The following is a 12,068-nucleotide window of genomic DNA, read 5'->3' on the forward strand; positions in this document are numbered from 1 at the left end:
GGAGTGGGCATCCGCCTAGGACAGCTACAGGAGTCTGCCCTCCTGCCCTTCCTGGAGTGAGCATCCCCCTAGGACAGCTACAGGAATCTGCCCTCCTGCCCTTCCTGGAGTGGGCATCCGCCTAGGACAGCTACAGGAATCTGCCCTCCTGCCCTTCCTGGAGTGGGCATCCCCCTAGGACAGCTACAGGAATCTGCCCTCCAGCCCTTGCTGGAGTGGGCATCCCCCTAGGACAGCTACAGGAATCTGCCCTCCTGCCCTTCCTGGAGTGAGCATCCCCCTAGGACAGCTACAGGAGTCTGCCCTCCTGCCCTTCCTGGAGTGGGCATCCCCCTAGGACAGCTACAGGAGTCTGCCCTCCTGCCCTTCCTGGAGTGGGCATCCCCCTAGGACAGCTACAGGAGTCTGCCCTCCTGCCCTTCCTGGAGTGAGCATCCCCCTAGGACAGCTACAGGAATCTGCCCTCCTGCCCTTCCTGGAGTGGGCATCCGCCTAGGACAGCTACAGGAATCTGCCCTCCTGCCCTTCCTGGAGTGGGCATCCCCCTAGGAGAGCTACAGGAGCCTGCCCTCCTGCCTAAGAACACTGCTGTGTGGCAGCCAGAGTGGCACTGTGAGAGGTTAAGTGCTGGGCAGGGTCAGGTCTGCTGGCAACACTGAGCTGGATGTGTTAGACACCTTCAGGATGCTGGGGGACTGCACCCACTGCCCATGCAGGACCCCCAGTCTGACAGCTCTGCACCCAGGGGCCCTGTGGCAGGGACTGTGGCTCTGGGGGTGCCTGCTGGCAGGGAGGAAAAAATCTCAGACTTGAAAGAGAGAAACAAATGGAGCAGGTCCCAGCCCTGATGGTTCAAGAGGAACAGAACAGTGCCCTGCAGGGCCCAGCCGGTCCCAGGCTGCAGCAGTTGGATGCTGACCCACAGGAAGGTGTTGGCTTCTCGCTGGCTGTGAGGGGAGCAGGAGCAAGAGTGACTCCATCCAGTGGGAAGGCAGAGCTCACCAGATGCCAGTTTCCCTGCTGCAGCCAGCACAGAGCTCAGGTTTCTTACCTAACCCACTGCAGTGCCCGGAGCTGCAATGCCAGCACAGCAAAGGAAGCCAAGGGCCAGCACCTCGGTGAGTGCATGCTGCATGCAGGGACCCTGCTGTGAGTGCTGCTGGAGAGCTGCTAACAGCCCTGTAGAGTGCTCAGCCTGGCTGCTGTTGTGTGCTGGCACATTTCTTGCTGAGGCTGTGGCCATGCCCCTGCTGCTGCAGCTCTGAAGTCCCAGCCCTGTCCTTTCAGTGCAGCAGGAGACTCTCTGGTGCCTGTGGAAGGAGCAGTGCTGTGTGTGAGACTGAACAAGGCCAAGGGCAGGTTCTACACTTCAGCTACAACAACCCCAAGCAGCTACATGCTGGGGCCAGAGTGGCTGAGAGCAGCCAGGCAGAGAGGGAGCTGGGGGTGCTGGCAGAGAGGAGCTGCAGAGGAGGCAGCAGTGCCCAGGTGGGCAGCAGAGCCAATGGCATCCTGGGCTGGCTCAGGAGCAGTGTGGGCAGCAGGACAAGGGAGCTGCTTCTGCCCCTGTGCTCAGCACTGCTCAGGCCACCCCTGGAGAGCTGTGTCCAGTTCTGGGCTCCTCCATTGCAGAGAGATGTTGAGGTGCTGGAAGGTGTTTGGAGAAGGGCAGCAAGGCTGGGGAGGGGCCTGGAGCACAGCCCTGTGAGGAGAGGCTGAGGGAGCTGGGGGGGTGCAGCCTGCAGCAGAGGAGGCTCAGGGCAGAGCTCATTGCTGTAGCTCTGAGCTACAGCTGTAGCCAGGTGGGGTGCCAGGCACCCAGGGACAGAACAAGGGGACACAGCCCCAAGCTGTGTCAGGGCAGGTTGAGGCTGGATGCTAGGAGGAAGTTTGTGTCAGAGAGAGTGATTGGCATTGGAATGGACTGCCCAGGGAGGTGGTGGAGTGGCTGTGGCTGGAGGTGTTGCAGCCAAGCCTGGCTGGGGCACTTAGTGCCATGGTCTGGTTGGTTGGGCAGGGCTGGGTGCTAGGTTGGGCTGAGCTTGGAGCTCTCTTCCAACCTGCTTGATTCTATGATTCTATGGTCAGCTCACCTCAGCATGGTGCAAATCCACTTCTCCAGCATCTCAAGGAAGAGCAGAGACATCCTCTTGCTGCTGCTTCTGGCTCTGCATCAGGGACACTTGGATCTGAACCCACAGCTCAGCACCATGGCTGCAGGTTTGTGCATCTTCCACCAAGGCAACAAAGGGCACCACAGCCTCTGCCCTCCCTCAGCCTTCATGAAGCAAAGCAAAGTGTGTCCAGTCAGGGAATGGCAGAGTGGGTTGGGTTGGAAGGGACCTGCAAAATCATCCAAGCTCCAACTCCCTTGCTATGGGTAGGGACACCTCCCACCAGCCCAGGTTGATCAAAGCCTCATCCAGCCTGGCCTTGGATACCCCCAGGGAGGTTGTGGAGCACAGAAGCACAGAATGTGATCAAAGATCACATTCTGTGCTTCTGTGCTCCACAACCTCCCTGGGCATCCTGTGCCAGTGTCTCCCCACCCTCCCTGTCCAGAATTTCCTCCCCATCTCCAGTTTCCATCTCCCCTCCTCCAGCTTTATTCCACTCCCTCTGGTCTAATCACTACAAGCCCTTGTAAAAGGTCCATTCCTGAGGGGGGGAACCTTTGCTGTCTCTCATCCCAGAGCTCTGCTTCTCCTCAGCCTCAGCTGGGCTGTGTTGGTGCCCTCAGTCTTGGAAGGGAAGGGTCAGACCTGCTGCAGAATCTAATTGTTTGCTCTCCAGGGCTGGGAAAAGATCCTGAAGGAGCTCTCTATGATTAATTTGTGCTCTTGCATCAGTGCCTTTCGTGTGTGGAGGAGAATGGGTTGTTCACAGATGAGTAAGCATCTCCTTAGGTTCTTGTAGCTGTGGGGCTGGTTTTGTTTATTGTGGTCTGGGTAATAACAGAAGCATCTCTGGAGCTAAACTGCCTCTTTAGAGAGAGAATCATTTCCAGACACAAGGCACATCCTTCATGGCTGTGCAGCCTGACCTTCCTCAGCCTCTTTCCCCCCCCCCAACCCCTGCCCCAAATCCTTCCTTCCTGCAGCCCAAGCTGCACCCAGGCTGCTGCAGAGCTGCAAAAGAATTCTTCTAACCTGTGTGCTCAAGAAACCTCTGCAGGCTAATTGCAGCCAATTAATTACAACACAAACACCATTTCTTTCCCTAGGCAGGCTCTGATTTGAGCCTTTGACACCAGCCTGGTTGTCCTCTCCACCTGGAGCTGGTGGCTTGCTTGGTCTAAGGAATGACCCAAGCCAAAGGACTTGTCTCTGGTGCAGAAACATCTGGAGGCTTCTGCCACTTGGGGGTCTTCATGGAATCAAGCAGGTTGGAAGAGAGCTCCAAGCTCAGCCAGCCCAACCTAGCACCCAGCCCTGCCCAACCAACCAGACCATGGCACTCAGTGCCCCAGCCAGGCTTGGCTTCAACACCTCCAGCCACAGCCACTCCACCACCTCCCTGGGCAGCCCATTCCAATGCCAATCACTCTCTCTAACAACAACTTCCTCCTGACATCCAGCCTCAACCTGCCCTGGCACAGCTTGAGGCTGTGTCCCCTTGTTCTGTTGCTGGCTGCCTGGCAGCAGAGCCCAACCCCACCTGGCTACAGCCTCCCTGCAGGCAGCTGCAGGCAGCAATCAGCTCTGCCCTGAGCCTCCTCTGCTGCAGGCTGCACCCCCCCAGCTGCCTCAGCCTCTCCTCACAGGGCTTGCAGAGCTGAATTCTCTCTCTTCTGACCAAACTCTTTCCCAGCTTAAAATTCTGTGCAAGCTACTCTGTACAGGAAGCAAATCTCAGTAATTAAGTGGCAGTCTGCTTGTGTCTCACCACACAGACACTCCTGAGCAGCAGTGCTAACTGGCACACCGCTGGCACTGGGAGGCAGCTGGAAATGTGATTATTAACATCAAAACTAAGCTGTTAGATGTGTTTCATCAGGGTTGTGTAGCACATAACTAACACAGCTCCTCAGGCTCTGCTGCAGATGCAGGAGGTTGTGTTTCAGAAGGTGAGATGTTGACTTTCTGGAGAGTTTTGTGCTCAGATGTGGCCTGAAATTGTGCCAGGGGAGGGTTAGGTTGGAGAGGAGGAAACATTTCAGTGCTGCAAGGCATTGGCACAGGTTGCTCAGGGAGGTGGTGGAGTCCCCATCCCTGGAGGTGTTCCAGAAACTTGTGGCTGTGCCACTTGGGGACAGGGTTTGGTGGCCATGGTGGGGTTGAGTTGATGGATGGACTGGAGGATCTCAGAGGCCTTTTCCAGCCCAAACAATTCCCTAGTTCTCAGTAGCACAGCACCAGCAATGCCTGCTGTTTAATGGCTTCCTGTGCTAAGGCAAGGGGAGCTCTATGGCAACAGTGTGTAAAGTGACTCTACCCTGAGACATGCTACTTAATACAAAGAAATTAATCATGGAGAAGAATGCTCCCAGTAGGTAAGTGCCACTTTCTCTGTTGAGTTCCTATTGCATCAACTTAATTAGCAAGCCCTGACCTTTAGATCCACCTTCCCTAATCTCCAAATTATGGATGTGAAGGTCTGTGCTCCTCCTTGGGGCTGGGCTGCCTGCTCCCTGCACTTGTCTGCCTTCATTTCACAGTATCACAGTATCACCAAGGTGGGAAAAGACCTCACAGATCATCAAGTCCAACCCTTTAGCACAGAGCTCAAGGCCAGACCATGGCACCAAGTGCCACGTCCAGTCCTGCCTTGAACAGCTCCAGGGACGGCGACTCCACCACCTCCCCGGGCAGCCCATTCCAGTGTCCAATGACTCTCTCAGGGAAGAACTTTCTCCTCACCTCCAGCCTAAATCTCCCCTGGCACAGCCTGAGGCTGTGTCCTCTTGTTCTGGTGCTGGCCACCTGAGGGAAGAGAGCAACCTCCTCCTGGCCACAACCTCCCCTCAGGTAGTTGCAGACAGCAATGAGGTCTGCCCTGAGCCTCCTCTTCTCCAGGCTAACCAATCCCAGCTCCCTCAGCCTCTCCTCGTAGGGCTGTGCTCAAGGCCTCTCCCCAGCCTCGTTGCCCTTCTCTGGACATGCTCAAGCATCTCAATGTCCCTCCTAAACTGGGGGGACCAGAACTGAACACAGCACTCAAGGTGTGGTCTAACCAGTGCAGAGTACAGGGGCAGAATGACCTCCCTGCTCCTGCTGGCCACACCATTGCTGATGCAGGCCAGGATGCCACTGGCTCTCTTGGCCACCTGGGCACACTGCTGGCTCATGTTCAGGTGGGTATCAGTCAGAACCCCCAGATCCCTCTCTGTCTGGCTGCTCTCAGCCACTCCCACCCCAGCCTGTATCTCTGCATGGGGTTGTTGTGGCCAAAGTGCAGCACCCTGCACTTGGAGCTATTGAACACCATCCCCTTGGCCTCTGCCCATCTGTGCAGGCAGTCAAAGTCCTCTGCAAGTCTGTGACCAGCTGAAAAGGTCCTTTCCCAGCAGCTGAGAGGCTGGTGGGAATCTCCAGACCTCCTGCAGAGAGGAAGGGAGGACCCAATTTTGGTGGTTAAACATTCAGGATCTCCAGAGAGAGAAAGCAAATATCCATTAACATTGCAAAGTGTTCCCAACCCAAATGACTGCACTGAGCTCAGCTGTGAGGCTTCAGGATAAAATTTGCAGTCTATTTCCAATTTCCAGTGTCAGAGCAGGGATGATGGAGCTGGTCCTGCTGGCCTGGTGATGTTCATCTTCTGGCTTTGAGGAGCTGGGTCAGGAGGCAGCTGCAGAACACCTCCAGCCAGGGCAATGTGCTGTCATTTTGTGCTGCTCTCTCACATATGAGTTGTACCCTAAGTCACAGGAGATCTAAAGCAAATGCCATAAAATTCCTTCTCTGTATCATATCCTCATTTCCCCAGCACCTTTGTGCATCTCATAATCCTGCCAGTGCCACTAAAAATCATCTCTGAGTGCAGCTGGCTCCTGCTCTTGCCAGGACCTCATTTCACAGCCTTCAGCAGAGGGACTGCAGGCTGAGGGGCTGCTGAAAGCACAGGAGCAGCTGATGCTGAATGGGCATCCTGGATGCCTCTCCACGAGGCTCTTGTCCACTTTCACCCCCTTTGGTGTGGTGCATTTGGATCAGAGAGGATCAACAAAGGTGGGGAAGGGTCTGGAGAGCAGGACTGGGGAGGAGCAGCTGAGGGAGCTGGAGGGATTCAGTCTGGAGAAAAGGAGGTTGAGAGGAGACCTCATTGCTCTCTACAGCTCTCTGGGAGGAGACTGCAGTGAGGTGAGGGTTGGACTCTTCTCCCTAGGAACAGATGACAGGAGGAGAGGAAATGGCCTGAAATTGTGCCAGGGGAGGGTGAGGTTGGAGGTGAGGAAAAAATTCTTTGCTGCCAGAGTGGTGAGGGATTGGCACAGGCTGCCCAGGGAGGTGGTGGAGTCCCCACCCCGGGAGGTGTTCCAGAAACCTGTGGCCATGGCACTTGGGGATAGGGTTTGGTGGCCACAGTGGGGTTGGGTTGGTGTCAGACTGGAGGATCTCAGAGACCTTTTCCAACCCAAACCATTCTATGGTTCTATGCTCTCTAAGAAGCCCACTCAGGAGGAGTCTTTGCAGGTCCCACCCTGGAGGCTTTGCTCACTCGGGTACCACTGCCACTGCCTCCCTGCATCCCCTCCATGGGCCACTGCTCCCTGCCGCAGCCTGCAGCGTGCTGGTGGGGCTCTGACAAAAGCCTTTGTCTAATGTGGTTTTAATCAGTGTGTGCCTTTCCATTTGCATATTAATAGCAGGGAGCTGTTATTACATGGGGCTGTTGATGAGATGCTTGTCAGGCCCTGTCTTCCCAGTCTGGGCAAAGAAAGGAGCTGCGTCTGTGACACTGCAGAAAACACTTGTTCACAGCTACCTTCCTCTGCCTTGATCTCTCTCTCTACCTCTGCCTTTGTTTTCCTCTTCGTGTGGATGCATTCGTCAGGTTTGTTTGGTTTGTGTTTGGTTTTCCTCCTGAGAACAAGAATCATTCGACAGGAGAGCAGGGCAGGGCTTGTGTCTGTTGTCACAGCCCCAACTAACCCAAACAGCACATTTTCTGCTGGGCAGTTCTGACTTGACTCACTCCAGGAGCCTGCAGATGACCCCAGCAGAACAATGAAGACCCTAGCAGGGACCAGTGGCACTGCTCAGCCTCCTGGGTTTGGCACTCACAGCAGCTGGAGGTGTTGGCAGCATCAGGTGCCAGTGCCCAGGACCCTGCAGCAGAGCCACCTCTCGTGGTCCATGCTGGGGGCACTGGGAGAGGATGGAGCATGGAGGTGTGCAGGGCAGAGTGTGATGAGTGAGGGCTCACAGAGCAGCTCCCAGCAAGCCCCAGGGCCAAATTCCTCCTGCTGGCAGCGTTTTCTACAGCCTCACTTTGTCAGCCACAGAAGAGATGCTCTGGTCCCTGCTCCTCAGGCTAAGGGAGGTCAGGCTGCACAGGCAGGAAGGATGTGCCCTGTGTCTGGAGGTGATTTTCTCTCTAAAGAGGCAGTTTAGCTGTGTGGCTTGGAGCTGAGTTCTAGCTCATCTTCCCTCTCTCCATGCTTCATCTCAAGCCACCCCTGGGGGTTTTCAGCAGAGGACATTATTCACTTTGGTTTCTTTCTGCCTTTCACAGAATCACAGAATGGTAGAGGTTGGAAAGGACCTCTGGAGATCCTCGAGTCCAACTCCCCTGCCCAGGCAGGGTCACCTAGAGAAGGTCACACAGGGACATACATCCAGGTGGGTTTGGAATGTCTCCAGAGATGGAGACTCCACAACCTCTCTGGGCAGCCTGATCCAGTGCTCTGTCACCCTTCAATTAAACAAACTTCTTCTCATCTCCCTTTCCTATCCCCTCCCTTGGCTCTTCCTTGCTGTTGCAGATCCACAGACCCTCAGCACTTCCTGAGGCTCTCCCCACTTCCAGCTCTGGGAGATGATCTTCTGGGCTCTGGTTTTGTGCTACACCTTCCCTCCTTGGGCTCAGCAGCACAGTGGCATGGAGGCAAAAAGCCAAGGCTCAGAGGAGAGAGAGTAAAAGAGAAACTCAAGACATGGGAAATAGAGGCAGGGGTGTATGTGGAATCCAGAGGAAAACGCTGATCCCCACCAGCCTGGCTCCACAGCTTGCTGTGGCAGCTGCCTGCCAGAGAAGGGGCTGGAGGAGAAGCAAGCAAAGCCAGCTGGGGAGCAAGGCAGGGTGCTGGAGAGCAAGGCAAGGCTGGGTGCTGGGGAGCAAGGCAGGGTGCTGGAGAGCAAGGCAAGGCAGGGTGCTGGGGAGCGAAGCAAGGCAGGGTGCTGGGGAGCGAGGCAAGGCAGGGTGCTGGGCAGTGAGGCAAGGCAGGGTGCTGGGGAGCAAGGCAGGATGCTGGGGAGCAAGGCAGGGTGCTGGGGAGCCAGGCAAGGCAAGGCAGGGTGCTGGGCAGCATGCTGAGTGCTGCTGGGGACATGGGGACAGCTTTATGGCAAGATCAGGCTTAGCATCACTAGATTTTAAGGCTGTTGTCCTGCTCTGGGCTCAGAGACCAGAGCCAAAGAGGGCACTGGGAAGGGCACACAGGCAAATCCATGGCTTCCTTCTTTCCACTCTCCTCTGCCCGCAAAGCCACCCTTGCTGATCCTGGTGAGGAGCAAAGGGGGAGCTCCTGCAGCAGAAACGAGGTCCCTACCGCCCCCGTTCCTACCTCTGATTGCTCTGGGAGGAGCAGAGCAGAAACCAGGGGAAGCCACTTGCCAGTCCTTGCTGGAGCATCTTTGTGTGCCAGCAGCAGGAGTGTGACTGGAGGCTGAATGAGCAGCGCCGGGGCAGATGCTCCATCAATGCTGAGTGACAGTGTGGGGAGAGAGGAACCTCTCAGAGATCTGTGCAAGGGGAGGCAGCTCAGAATTAGAGGTTTTCAGTCACAGCAGCTCCAGGAGAAAAGCAGCACACACAGCTGCTGCTCCGAGATCAGTCTGCAGCTCCTGCAGCCACCCACTGCAGAGTGCAGGACAAAAGGAGCAGTGTGAGGTGGGGAAAAAGCCTCTGAGCGTCTGCTGGAAAGAAAGGAGGGGCTGAGGGACCTGGAGTTGTTTAGTCTGGAGAAAAGGAGGCTGAGGGGAGACCTCATTGCACTCTACAGCTCCCTGAGAGGAGGTTGAGGCACTGAAACAGGTTGCCCAGGGAGGCTGTGGATGCCTTCTCCCTGGAGGTGTACACAGTCTTGAGCAGCTTGGGCTGGTGGAGGTGTCCCTGCCCATGGCAGTGGGTCACAGATGACCTTTAAGGTCCTTTCCAACCCAATCCATTCTGTGAATCTACTTTTGGTAGGATATGGCATCCCCAGCACTCAGTGGCACCTGAGACAGGGGTCAGAGCCAAGATCCACTCAGCTGGCGGGAGCAGACTTGCTGCTCAGCACCCAAGGGCTCCTGCTCCTGCCCTGGCAGAGGTGCAGGGTGTGCAGCAGGGTGACTCCAGGAGGTTTGCCATGGATCCCAGGCAGGTGGGGACTCACTTTCCATCCAGATTCCTGCTCTGTGCCTCTGTGGGCACTGGCAGTGGGACCCTCCTCAGTGCTGACCCTTGAGCAGCCTCACCACAGTGCATTGGGCATTTGTGAAGCTTCAGCAGCACCTCCTGATGCCAAGAGCACAGCAGAGCCCACGCTGCCCATCTGGCTGTCCTGGCTGTGCTCTGCTGGGGTGGGAGCTGCTCCCTCTGCTGAACAAAATGCCCACCCCAGCAGGGTCTGCAGGCTGAGTGTGGGTGAGCTGTGCTGGGAAAATGCTGCTCCAGGAGGTGAGATGAACACCTTGGGGCTGGGAGGGGATTTGTTTCAGAGGCCTGGAGACAGCTGGCATTCAGAAATAGATCAGAACCAGGCTGCCTGTCCAGGGAGGGAGGAACAGTGAAAAGTGGGTTCAGAATAGCATCTTCTGTAGGGTCCTGTTCACACTTTATAATGAGACACTGGTGCTGGGCTTCACAGACAAATGACCTCGATTCACTCACAGCTCTGTGCTATTGATTCAACAGCTCCTCTTAATGAGGAAATTATTATCTTTGTTAGGGAATGTGGAACTGAGCAGGTGCACAGGATTAAATCATGAAAAAGCAACTTTGCCAGTGCCAGGGACACGCTGGTGCAGTGCCAGGGATGAGTGGGGGCCTTCAGATGGACTCTGCGAGGATGCTTCCTTTATGTTTGGCCTTGCAGAGCACAAAGACTGAGATGCTTGTGCCTCTGGCATCTCTGCTCAGGCTGCCAGGAGCAGGGCTCTTGATTTAATAGGCTCCACTGTGGATTCTTCCCTGAGCCTGCCCTTGAAAGCAGTGTGAGGTCCAGCCGGCTCCAATCTGTGCCCTCCACTCCCTCCGCAGGTTTAAGCAGCAGGAACCTTTAGAGAGGTCTGGCCTGAGTCCAGCTTAGATCATGCACCTTTAAATCACCAGGAGGGCTGTCTCCACTGCTTCCCCCCTGCGTGAGTCACTTCCTAACACAGAGCTTTAGTTCATTAGTGCAGTGATGCATTGAGATGGAGATCAGGCAGAAGTGCTCCTCTCAAAAACCAAACCCCAAACTGCTCTCCCCTCGCCCCAGGTCCTCAGGTTTGGCTTTGCCTTGACTCAAGGCAGAGGGAAGAACCAACCAATGTTCTGCAAAATTCCATCTGGATCCCAAGTGGAGCTTGGCACAGGCTTAAAGCTGTACCCAGAGACCTGGAGCTTCAACACAAGCCTGGTCATGGAGGCACAGCCTGGTTGAAGTCCACTGCATGAGGCTGCAGCTGCTCAGCCTTCAGCTACTGCTCACTGTGCAGTCCTGGGTTAAGCCCTGAGGACTCTGTGTGTGTGTGTTGGTGCTGCACTGACTTCAGGATCCACCACCACACTGGCAGGGGACTAAATGACCTTCATGTTGTGCCTTGGCACTGTTGGAATGCCAGGCCCTGGCACAGGCTGCCCAAGGAGGTGGTGGAGTCCCCATCCCTGGAGGGGTTTTGAAGCTGCCTGGGTATGGTGATGAGGGAGGAGGTTCAGTGGCAGTGGTGGGACTGTGAGCTCCAGGTGAGTGGTCAGTCCTGATGACCTCAAAGGTCTCTTCCCACCTCAACAGCTCCATGGTTCTGTGATTCCATGGATCAGGAGGGTTTTGTTACCTTGCTGCACCCAGTCAGGCAGGGAAAGGCAAAGTTAAAGGGAGGAGCAGGAAGCTTCCTTGGCTGGCGAGAGCCAGAATCAGCTTGCAGAAGAACCCAAAATCCCCACTGAGCTAAAACCTTACAGAGCAGAGCAGAAGGGGAGGTGCTGTGCTCCTTCCTGGGGCTCTCACTCAGCAGGCAGTGAAGCACAGCTGATGAGCAGGGCAGAAGGAATCAGCAAGGCCTCTGCTGAGCACAGCATGCACCCCCTGGCATGGAGAGCTCCTTAAGCTGAGCTCTTAGAGCATCTGGAGGAGAGGTGCAGACCAGCAGAAACTCACCCTGGTGCTGAATGCTCTCCTGCTGCATCTGTGGCCACCTACCAGCAAGCATCTACAAGCTCTGAAAGCGAGGCAGGAGCACAGAGCTGCTGCTGCTGCCCTGCAGCGTGAGGATGCCCAGCGTGGGGATTCCTCTGCTGAGAACAGGACCTGCTTGTGTGGCCCACTTCTGAAGTCAGCACAAGTACAGCCTTGTGTTTCAAAGGGAATGGTGAGCAATAAACCATCTGACATCTGCTTCAGAGCTGGAGGCTCTTTTTCTTTTCCTATTCCACTTCCCTTTTTCCTTTCCCTTCTTCCCCTCTCCTCTCCTCTCCTCTCCTCTCCTCTCCTCTCCTCTCCTCTCCTCTCCTCTCCTCTCCTCTCCTCTCCTCTCCTCTCCTCTCCTCTCCTCTCCTCTCCTCTCCTCTCCTCTCCTCTCCTCTCCTCTCCTCTCCTCTCCTCTCCTCTCCTCTCCTCTCCTCTCCTCTCCTCTCCTCTCCTCTCCTCTCCTCTCCTCTCCTCATCTTTTCCCCTCCCCCACCCCCCCTTTCTTTTCAGGATTCACTTCAGCTGCATC

The sequence above is a fragment of the Pogoniulus pusillus genome, chromosome 42, assembly GCF_015220805.1.
Source record: "Pogoniulus pusillus isolate bPogPus1 chromosome 42, bPogPus1.pri, whole genome shotgun sequence".
NCBI classification, from domain to species: Eukaryota; Metazoa; Chordata; class Aves; order Piciformes; family Lybiidae; genus Pogoniulus; species Pogoniulus pusillus.